General features: G+C 51.0%; 1 pseudogene; it reads left to right on the top strand.

Annotated features, from left to right (window-relative positions):
• Window positions 1–8,598: 8,598 nt before the first annotated feature.
• Window positions 8,599–9,178, top strand: LOC144148494 (uncharacterized; annotated as a pseudogene).
• The last annotated feature ends 1,467 nt before the right edge of the window (window positions 9,179–10,645 follow it).

Below are 10,645 nucleotides of genomic sequence, written 5' to 3'. Positions count from 1 at the left end.
CGGTGGACCGGGGACTTCATTTTTGTTTTATGCTAAGTTCTTCTCGCTGCTAGCGGGCATGAAATGACGACTTCGTGGCTACGACGCTACACTCACACAAAGTGGACGCCATAGATGGGTGTGGCTTCGGTTGTTACGCCGCGCCCACAAATGGGCTGGGTGTGTTTGACTGACATGAGAACTCGGAGGAAACTTGGGCATGGTTTTGCACGGTCGAGGTGAACTCGTGACGTCCGTGGTAGCCGATGCTGCGGCGTGGTTTATTTTTCTGGTCACCGTAGCAGGCATATTTCTACCCCGACAGGTCTTTTAAACGAAGGAGGAATTTCGAGCTTGTTTCCAGCTCTCGAAAAGTGCTGTGCATTGGTTGTGCTGTCGGCGGGCGACAGACCCTCGTTTGCGACGACTTAGAGGCGGCTGTCGCTCCATGACCGTTGAAGCGCAAGTGTAGTGTGCGCACCGATTTTACGTGATGGGCAGGTTCTATCGAAGCGTTGCTTGCGACCGCACCATCGACAGACACCAGTCGACCATCAACCAGTGTGCGCGCAATACGATCAGTAGAGACGTGTCTCCCAGACCCGCCTTTCTTTTAGCCGGTTTGGCGGACATGGCTTCTACAGGTTCCTACCACACGGCTATCCATCTGCAGCCGGAGCGTGCCCTTAAGTTATCGTCTGCTGGCAAAACAGTTTCCAACGACGCGTTGCATGACTGTGCGCTTTGTTTATCATCAGCGCGGCAGACAGACTCCCTCGACGGGTTGCGTGACGCGCATTCGTTGCGAAAAGGTTACTTATGTACATTACGAAAAGTACAGCTTATGCGTATTACATATACTCTCACGCGACGATTGCTGGTTTAGGTGGTTTATTCGCAGGGGTGAAGCCGATAGGAACGCAGGTCCGAGCGTTGCGATTACCCAGCTCGCTTCTCTCGCATGCACTTTATGGGGTTCATCTTCTTCCGCTGACACTTCTTTGAGCATATCCTCGCATCTGGATTGTACATTATCCTATCTTCGTCTTCCACATGGTTGATGCTGGTACGGCACGTACCCCGATAGCTTGATGGCCTGTTGCGTCTGTTCAATACCTTCGCTACAGTACAATCAACTCCGCGGGTCTATTGTAAGAGACGATCTCTACACATTTCAATGGGGTTGGTTTAGCGTCACTGTGGTATGGAAGGAAGCAGAACATGGAAAGCGAGCAAAGAGGAGCGCGAAGAATTAAAGCAACCGCGTGACGCCAGAGGCAGGGTAAGCGGGAGTAGGAAAGGCGTGAAGGTACAGAGGGTTTTGAGGGAATTGAACTCTATGAAAAAAAAACTACTGTAGAGAGCTCCTTCGAACAAAAGCGGTGAAGCGCAAAATAAAATAAAGCAGACAAATCTGATAAGTTGTTGTACTTGTTGCTATTCCTACCTTCGGAACACACACCTCTTGGGGGATTGGCCCGCAATTGGGAGCTTTGAGGAACTAACGTTCCCTGTCAACAAAATTCATAACGCTGTGACATTGAAAAGTAACGTTTGTAGAATAGTGCGTGCCGAGTGAAGCCATAACGTGATGTCACGGGAGTAGGACAGGTGCACACCACCCTCGCAGAACTCTGCTTCTAGGGAGGCTGTAGCGTGTTCGGCTGCTTCGTGTTCTTCCTATGCTCGTTGTTTTCGCCTGAACAGGTATTATTCAGTTGGTTCACTGCATCCACTGCTCTCTATCGACGCTGCGACATCCCTGTCCCCTCCACGGTCCGTTGGCAAGCAACAAGATGAGCCCTCGGGGCCGTCCGCTGCGTTGGATCCAGCTGACCGGTCTCTAGGCCTAGCAGCCCAGTCGGTGTTGCACTGCAGTGTTTGGCGCCGTGCGGCTATGTCGCACACGTCGGAGAAGCTCGGCGTAGCTCTATCCACGAATCTGCTGGCGACGCCCACTGCTACAGACGCCTCTGCTGACATGGCACTCGACGGCTCACTACCAATGGAGGTAACGCCACCGCTCCCACTACCTCCGGCTGACCCGTCCAGTCTACCGAAGCGCCTGTCGGACCAAACAGCACCCGCAGTCCCGGCAGTGGACACAATTGCACCTGCAGCCAAGCGGGTGTGTACACCAGCCACAAGCTAGTCACTCCCACCGTTGGGTGAACAAGCTACGTCACTGGCTGCCTCTTCAACCCATGGAGCGACCGGTGGTTCCCAAGGTGCCACGGGTAAGGCTATGAACCCCTCGATGTACAAGGGTGCGATCAAGCCTCGGGAGCGCTTCAAAATTTCCTCGCTTCCAACGAAGACATTGCAACAGACGCTCGTCAGCTGCCTAGAAACATCTGGTTTTACCGGCTACGCGTACCACAATCGCACCAACTCAATATCAGTATGGTTGCCATCTCTTGAATCTGTCCAGCGATTGTGCTCCCTGGATTGTATTCCTCTCACGCCTGAAAAGAGCCTGTCTATATAAGCATACCTGCTATCAGGAACGGACATCAGGCGCTATGTCGTTTCGGGCGTGGACCGAGGAGAAAATCCAGAAGACCCCCGGCCTGGCATCCGGTGCGCCACCCACCAGGTGCTCCTTGCTCAGTACGTGGGCTCCGGCCGTACGTGCCTTGTTACTCTACGAGGCCCGCTGGAGCCACCTGACCGTTTCCTGTACAACGGGTGCGTACTTCGCCCACGTCCATACAAAGCCGGAGTGGTGCACTGTTATCGGTGCTTTCGTCAGAGACACATGAGCAAGTCGTGACCATTCCCTGCACCAGAACCACCGGCCGGCTACCGATGCAGCAGAGCCACCAGCTACGCAGTCCGCTGCATCGCCGCTGACCGAGTTTTGCTGTGGTCTGTGCCGTACAGATGACCATTCGATCACGGATAAAAAATGTGCCACTAAATGCAAAGCTATTTGTGCTAAGCGAAAGGCGTGGCGGCGCCAGTCTGGTCCGAGCGGAATTCCTACGCTTAACCGGTTTGGTTGCTTGGAGGATGAGGAGCAGGACACAATGGAGGAAGACAATGTGGATCCTCCGGAGAGCACCCAATCTGTCACTACAACATTGTCCCGACCGACGTACCGCGACGTGCTCCGCCGCTCCCTCCGCCAGCGGAATAAGCAATGTCAAAGTGAAAAGGAATCTCTGGATATGGACGAGCTGGTTGAGGTAGACCATCAGTTGGCCCGCCTGCAAGCTGAGGTCACGAAGCTCACCCGGCGCTGTGCTCGGCTAATTCGTCGCCCGCAACGCCAGCAGCCTCCACAACAAGTTCATTCCAATCAGACCCGTTTCTCGCCCTCCAGCCTGACCACGGCAAAGCCAGTCTCCTCTGCCCTTAACCACCAAGACCTCCACGCCTTGTGGTGCAGCAGCTACAGCAATTGGTGTCGGTGTTAGCAGCCCAACTCCATTATGCCTGAACCACAATACTTAGTGCAGTGGAACTGTCGCGGGCTCACAACGAAACTTGGAGAGCTTCGAGAACGTCTTCGCCTGGGCAAACCTAGTGCTTGGGCTTTCCTCTTACAAGAGACCAATTGCCTGCCTCGCCTTCCCAATTTCACCGCTTACGCTAATCCATCCATACCTGATGGGCGTTGTGGCTCCACCAGCTCCCCGCCAGGCAAAACCGCCATTTATGTACTTACGTCTTTGCCGCAAATTCCGACTCCCTTACACACGTGGTGCACGGTATGGCAAGAAGTGGTGGCGGTTAGGGTGCAACTGCCCCGGTGCGCTGTGATTCTTGTGTCGTGTTATGTGCGCCCACACAGCGGACGTGCACCTCGGCTACGATTGGGCTGGCTATCCTCTCTGCGCCGTCCGAACGCAGCCTGTCCCATACTTGTGGCTGGGGACTTCAATGCTCCTCATTGTGACTGGGGGTACCCCACCTCAAGTGAACGCGGGCGTGTGCTAGTAGAACACTTAAGTGATGTTAACTTTACGCTTCTTAATGACATTTCGTGCCCTACGCGCCGATGTATTCATCCTCGTATGCCACCGTACTCACCTGACCTAACACGGTGGCTTGGAGGTGATACGGTATCATGGCAGCGAGAAGCAGACTGCTGGGGCAGTGACCATCACCCCATTACGATTGGCATTACCCCGAGCTCGAAGCGTCGCTTTCGGCGTTGCTCCACGGTTGTGAATTGGGATGAATGTCGGGGTAAAAGCAACACAAACCTCACGGCGCTCAGCCCAGATCCAATCGCTGTTATTCGGCATGCTCTGAATGACGCCTCTCAGAAAACTTGGGTAGAGGAGTCCCGGCCAAAACCTGACCTTTGACTCTTGCATCTATGGGCCCAGTGCCAGCAAACTGAAGTGGTTGCCTCACGAGATCACTCGTCTGTGGAGACTCGAATACGCTTGCAACGCCTGACTGCGGCTGCCAGGCGTCATGAGAAAGTCTGTCAAGGCAGCGATGGCTGAGCTGGTGTAAATCAAGCGGCCCATCGGCGACTACATAATCCATCTGGCGTACCTTTCGGGCGATGGAAAGTGGAGGCCGCACTCCGGATGCGGCAGCCAGTGCATGTCTGGCATCGGGCAAGACTCCCGACCAATTCGCCACCGATGTTGCCCGCGCCTTGTACCCTGCCTTCCTTCCTTCCTTCCTTCCAGTAGCCCGTGCCTTCCTTCCTTCCTTCCTTCCAGTAGCCCGTGCCTTCCTTCCTTCCTTCCTTCCTTCCTTCCTTCCTTCCTTCCTTCCTTCCTTCCTTCCTTCCTTCCTTCCTTCCTTCCTTCCAGCCAGTAGCCCGTGCCCGTGCCCGTTTCCTCTGTCACATCGGGTTGGTTCACCGCCCTCTGACGACGCGGCTCATGGAATTCAATCTGCTTTTACAATGGCTGCGTTCATAGCTGCGATTGACCATGCAAAACTTCGGACAACTCAGGGACCGGACGGCAGTACATATGAGGTGTACAAGAACCTCGATGAGCCAGCGCTTAGCCATCTCCTCAACTGCATCAACACGATTTGGCTCTCTGCCCAAATACCAGAATCGTGGCTTCACGCAGACATTGTGCCTATACCGAAGCCAGGGAAGTCCCCCGACCATCTTCCCAACTTGCGCCCAATCGCCTTGATGTCCACGCTTTGCAAGCTTCTGGAGCGCATTCTGGCAGCCCGGCCTCAATGGTGGCTGGACACCTTCCAATGGTACCACCCACCCCAGATCGGGTTTAGACCTCGTCTGGGTATAGAGGATGGGCTGGGCCATTTGTCGTCAATGGTGCTACTGGGAGGTCGTTCACACAAAGTGCGGACTGTCCTTGCTCTGGACGTCCACAAGGCCTACGACAACGTCAGCCACCGGGCAATCCTGGAAACTCTCCGAAGTCTTTGTCTACCAAACAAGGTGTGCGCTTTCATCGAGACCTTTCTTACTGGAAGTTCCTTCTCTGTACGAATCCGCGGGGCTAACTACGGCCAGTTCACACCAGTTCGCGGAGTACCTCAGGGGTCAGTTATTTCATCCCTCATCTTTATTATTATGATGTTGCCACTTGCCTGACATCTTGGCTCCATACCGGACCTGCATTTCCTCGTCTACGCCGACGAAATAACGGTATGAACCGTCCACCCAGACCTGTATCGCCAAAACGTGTGCCTTCAACAGGCCTTGAGAGACACGCAGACATGGTGTCAATACGGTGGACTGCCACTTTCAGCGGACAGAACAGCCGTTCTGCCTTTGGCCAGTGCTTGGGGCCGTCGCAAACTACCGATTTCTCCTCTCATACTGCAACTTTCCGGCCAAACCGTACGCACCGACGCATCTCTACGCGTGCTAGGTTTGAAAATCTCTGTGTCTGTGTCGGCTGCCATGTGGCTTCGATCTGCCCGACAAAAAGCAGGACAGATGCTTCACCTGATTCAACGCATCTCGCAGAAGTCTGGTGGTTCCTGCAGAGTGGGCCCGACTTGAGGCTATCCACAGAGCCGTTATGCGCACCATCACCTGCCTTCCTGCAATGACAACGATACCATCGCTCCAAGCTGAGGCTCAGCTGAACGCGCTTGACGAACACGTCGAACAACGTCGCTCAGCCCGCATACACAAACGTACTTTTGTTGCGGAAGCAGCGGCCTTGGCTAGCTATATGGGCTGTACCCTACCTGCTCCACCTGATCGCCCGTAACCAGGCCGCCGTGGCGATATCACCAGGTGACCCACAACTGACCACTGACTAGACTGCACACTCGAACTACCGGAAAAGCATGTGCGAGAGGATCACTACTGACGGCTGCGACCCAGTACGATGCGATAGAGGCCTTAGTGGACGCTGGTGCCAAGGATGGTGTTTTATCTACTGCGATACAGTGTCCCGTTTATCCTGACGCCTCTCAAACTTGCCTCTACCAAACCATCCGCACCCTTCCCTCTCTAATGGCGGAGCTGACAGCCATCCGGGATGGCCTACAGGCACTAACGCCGGCCCTACAGCGCGCCCCCGTGGGTTCCATCCTACATCTTTATACGGACTCCACCGCGGCTATACGGGATTTACCCCAGGTATCAAACAATTGTACTATTTCAAGGGACATCAACAGCCTACTAGACACGTACCCCTGCCCTCGCAGGCTGGTGTGGGTTAGGCGGAATACGCTCCCCGCTCACATTGCAGCGAATATGCCTTGTCACCTGACGTACATTCCTCGACCGCGGGCAATGTTAACAACCGGTCCGATAGAAAACTTTCTCCAACGGAAGGATGATCTGTGTCGCGTCACACGTGCCCTCATCCCCCCGTGTGGAACGGACCTCCCCAGTAGACGTACTCGCTGGGAGGAGGTTTTGCTGCGCAGACTTCGCGTTGGAGTGGCTCTTTCACCTACTGTGACTCGGGCGTGGCCACCACGCTACCATGTCCCGTTCGACGACACCTGCCCTTCTGCACAGCTGAGGCCGCACAAGCTGATTTGGACCATCTCATATGGGCGTGTCCCTCACTGGCCTCAGCCAGAAAGCGACACCTGAGAGGCACACCTCCATCCTCGAAGACCCCCCGACCTTCAGGGGTGGCTCTGGGGACCCCACCACCGCTTCCTTCTTGACTTCCTTCGGGAAACGGGTGCCCATGTATATTTGTAAATAAGTTGTTTTTATGCCAACGTGCATTCCATCGCAAAAAAAAAAGAGTCTGCTTGCACACTAAGATGAACCAATGAAATAGAGGAAACAGACGCAAACACGTAATAGCCGAACAGAATGCGTTTAAATTATTCCCTGCCAAAAGACAAAGCGACGAAAGCGAGGAAAAAAAAGGTGCAAGTACAATGTATTATAAAAGAAGGTGCTAATACGTATCGCCAGGCTTTCGCCTTAAAAGCCCGTGGGCAGACTGGCCCGCGCCGAGAAAATTTTGTGTCGAAAAGCGGGAGGTTCCGATAACGTAATACGAGCAGCAACTGTTTTGAATGTGTCGCGCTTCTAGCACCCGCTTTCCTTTTTTGCCAATCGGCCATAGTCACGTGATTGCACTGTCTGCCCCCGACGGCAGAATTTACAGCTTAGGAGAAAGAATTTCAAGCAAAAAGCTCATATGAAGGCTTGGAATAAAAATAAAATGAACTTTGTAGGGAAATACAGATTAATAAAGTAAAAGTACAATAAAATAAAGTAGTTAGATTTGCTTGCCCCGAGTAGAAATCAGTGCAGCAGTGGAACGAGAGAACGCTCTAAAAGGTGCGCCACGCTCTAGTGGTGCGTCCTTGGAGTGCGCTGCCCAGGACCAATTACGTCACCTCACTAATCAGCAAATAGCATGAATAGCATTTTAAAAGTGTTTTAACTCTGCCCCTAAATATTATCATGAGCTTATTATTATCATCACTGCTCCGCCTTACCCTAGTTTCGCTCAAACTCGGGCCTTCTAGAATAGCACCCGAGTATGGCTTCAGACGCCAATTGTCAACAGTAACGCAGCTCTTCCCGACGATTCATGATTTCGCAAGCGTACTAAACGAATCAGGTCTAGTAGGTGCAGTTTACTCGGATTTATTGAAGGCATTTCATCTCGTCCCGCACGCTAAACTTTTAATGAAACCTACTCACTTGGGAGCTACTAAGAACCCCGTTAACAGGATTAAACCATATGTCACGAGAAGAACGGAATATGTCGAAATTAAGGGAGAGAAGTCAACTCATTTAGACGTCAAGTCGGGTGTACCGCAAAAAAGTGCACTCGGCCGCGTATTATTTTTGTGTTATATCAATGATAGCAATGACAAAATGCAGATAGAATTGACAAAAAGCTCATTGTTCGCCTGTTTTCGGACAATTTCTTAATTTATCGATGCTTAATTTGTCGATGCTATAAATAGCAGCAACATCAACACGTTCAGTGGCTGGCCTTCAACGGACCTTGTGAATGGTCTTGTGACTTGCTATGAAAAGATCCACCTCTCTCAGAAAGGCACCACTTGGGTGGAAAAGCAAAAGAAAGAATTGCCCTAACACTTATAGAGTTAACGCACAACATTTCGAGTGTCTTCTTAAGCCACCTCTTCAGCTGTTCCCTTACCACATGCAGCAATATAATAACAGAGTGTGTTCAGATTTTGTGCGAAATTCTGAAAGTAACTATGGCTGTGCCACCGAAAGAGGAAGTTCTTAAGCATTTGCCCCTCTGTTTTAAGCATTTCAGTAATGTGCCTGGTATTGTTGACTGCACTGAAATTTCTATCAGTCAGCCCAACTGTTTGCGATGTGCATTGCAAAGTTACTCCTACTACAAGAAAGGCTTTACCGTCAAGTATATGGTAACAGTCACACCTTGTGGGTCCTATTGCCCACATTAGTGAAGGATGTGGAGGAAGGGCCTCGGACAAGGCGATTTTTGAGCAAAACGGTCTGATCAAAGAACTGGATCCCATATCCGATGCCTATATGGAGATCCGCGGCATTTTGATTAAGGATGTTTGCGTTGACCATTTAATTGAGTTGATCAGGCCTCCATACAAGAAACAAAAGAAGATGTCGAAGGGCGACGCACTTCGGAAACAAAAAGTTGCATCTGCGAGAGCCCACGTAGAGCGTGCAATACAATACATGAAGATATTTAAGGTATTGTCGACGAGAATTCCATGGAACATGGTGGGTCTACTTACGACAAATAGCCTCGGGCATCACAAATCTGTCGTCCTTAATCTTGGCGCCGCATAGATTTCTATAAATGCTGCATGAATTCATTTTGCCAGACAAGCAGATGCACCACAAAGTTAAGCTGGGTACAGAATCGGTATGTATTAAACCTTACAGCGGAGCGGTTACAAGCCAGCTTCCCCACCCCCTGGATACCCCGTTCCATAACACCTTTTTTTGGGGCGACTGCATTATTATGCAGGCAGAATGCTACAAGCCCGTGTATATTAGGTGTAAATTTTCAAGATCCCTCCACCATTACGTGCGTCTTTGCACTCTTCCATTGCTTTTGCCTGTCCATCAAAGACGCTGAGCGTGGTTCCAGCAAGGGTTGCATAAAAAGTTTCTTCAACCAGCTTGTCTACCACAGCTCTGTTGGTCGTCTACCTTCACAGTGTGGAGTAGTATTACGGTACTACATGTATGTGTGCATGCACCCACACACGCACATCTGGTAGTTGATTCTGGAATTTAGCATGTGGAGTACCACAATTTCAGGCGTGCCATAGTGGGTGGAAGCTCTGGAAACCGCGACTACCTGGGGTTCTGTAATCTGCACTGAAATCTTTTTTCGTGAGTAGTCAATGGATACACAAGGTCATCAAAGTTAAGTCTACAGATTTCATTACCTTCTCTTTTCATTACCGTCATGTGCAGCAATGCAAACCAGAATTAACTATCATGGTCTAATATCTCAGTTCACATGCATAGTAAAATTCTGATAAGTAGAACAGTTGTGCATTTTGCCACTCAAAGTGGAGGGACCATGAGAACACACCCTCCTCGTGCTCGCACTGTCTCCTGTGCTTCCATGTTGTTCGGCTATACATGAAAGGACAAAATCGGCATCGACCCATTTGTAGCACGATGTATATATATGTGTGTATGTTTGTGATGCTAGGAATGAGCACTGTGCCACAGCTCGTGCACCATTCTTGTATTCGAAAGCACGCGTACTTCCTCGTCGCCCTCTCCTGCTGTCACTTCATGCACCCCACACACATACCATGACTGCATGTTTTGTTTTCGCTATGTTCATCTATCCAGAACTTCGTGGTTTGTTCGGATACGTCTCAATTTAGCTTTAGTGCTGGTATGTTGCCTAGGTATACATTTTTTCATGTTGAGAAAACTCTTCTGGATAGCCTCAATATGGCTTCTTGCCAGGCCACATTGTAAATTTTTGTCATACGCTGGTACTAGTTTCATATGGTCCAAGGAGTTTTCTTACATGACAATTTTTCAGATAAGCATAGTGCGTGAGGAAAGCGTAGAAGCAGTTGTGTTATCGTATGCTGCTGAAGGCAATCATACTGCAACGGACTTTCTCTGCCATCTCCGTGGGCACAGAGGTACCATGTGCGTGAATATTTCAGAGGCACAATACATGTAGTAGCACATTACATTGTGATGCTGTATGTAGTAGCCTGTCTAGCAAAGACACTTTTGTTTCAGATTGTGGCTCTCGGTAAAAGTGTAATGGTGTTC

Source organism: Haemaphysalis longicornis, unplaced genomic scaffold, assembly GCF_048455015.1.
Source record: "Haemaphysalis longicornis isolate Haplotype H1 unplaced genomic scaffold, Haemaphysalis longicornis Haplotype H1 scaffold_1, whole genome shotgun sequence".
In the NCBI taxonomy this organism is placed as follows: Eukaryota; Metazoa; Arthropoda; class Arachnida; order Ixodida; family Ixodidae; genus Haemaphysalis; species Haemaphysalis longicornis.
Note: the sequence above shows the minus strand (reverse complement) of the source record. Positions and strands in the feature narration are given on the sequence as shown.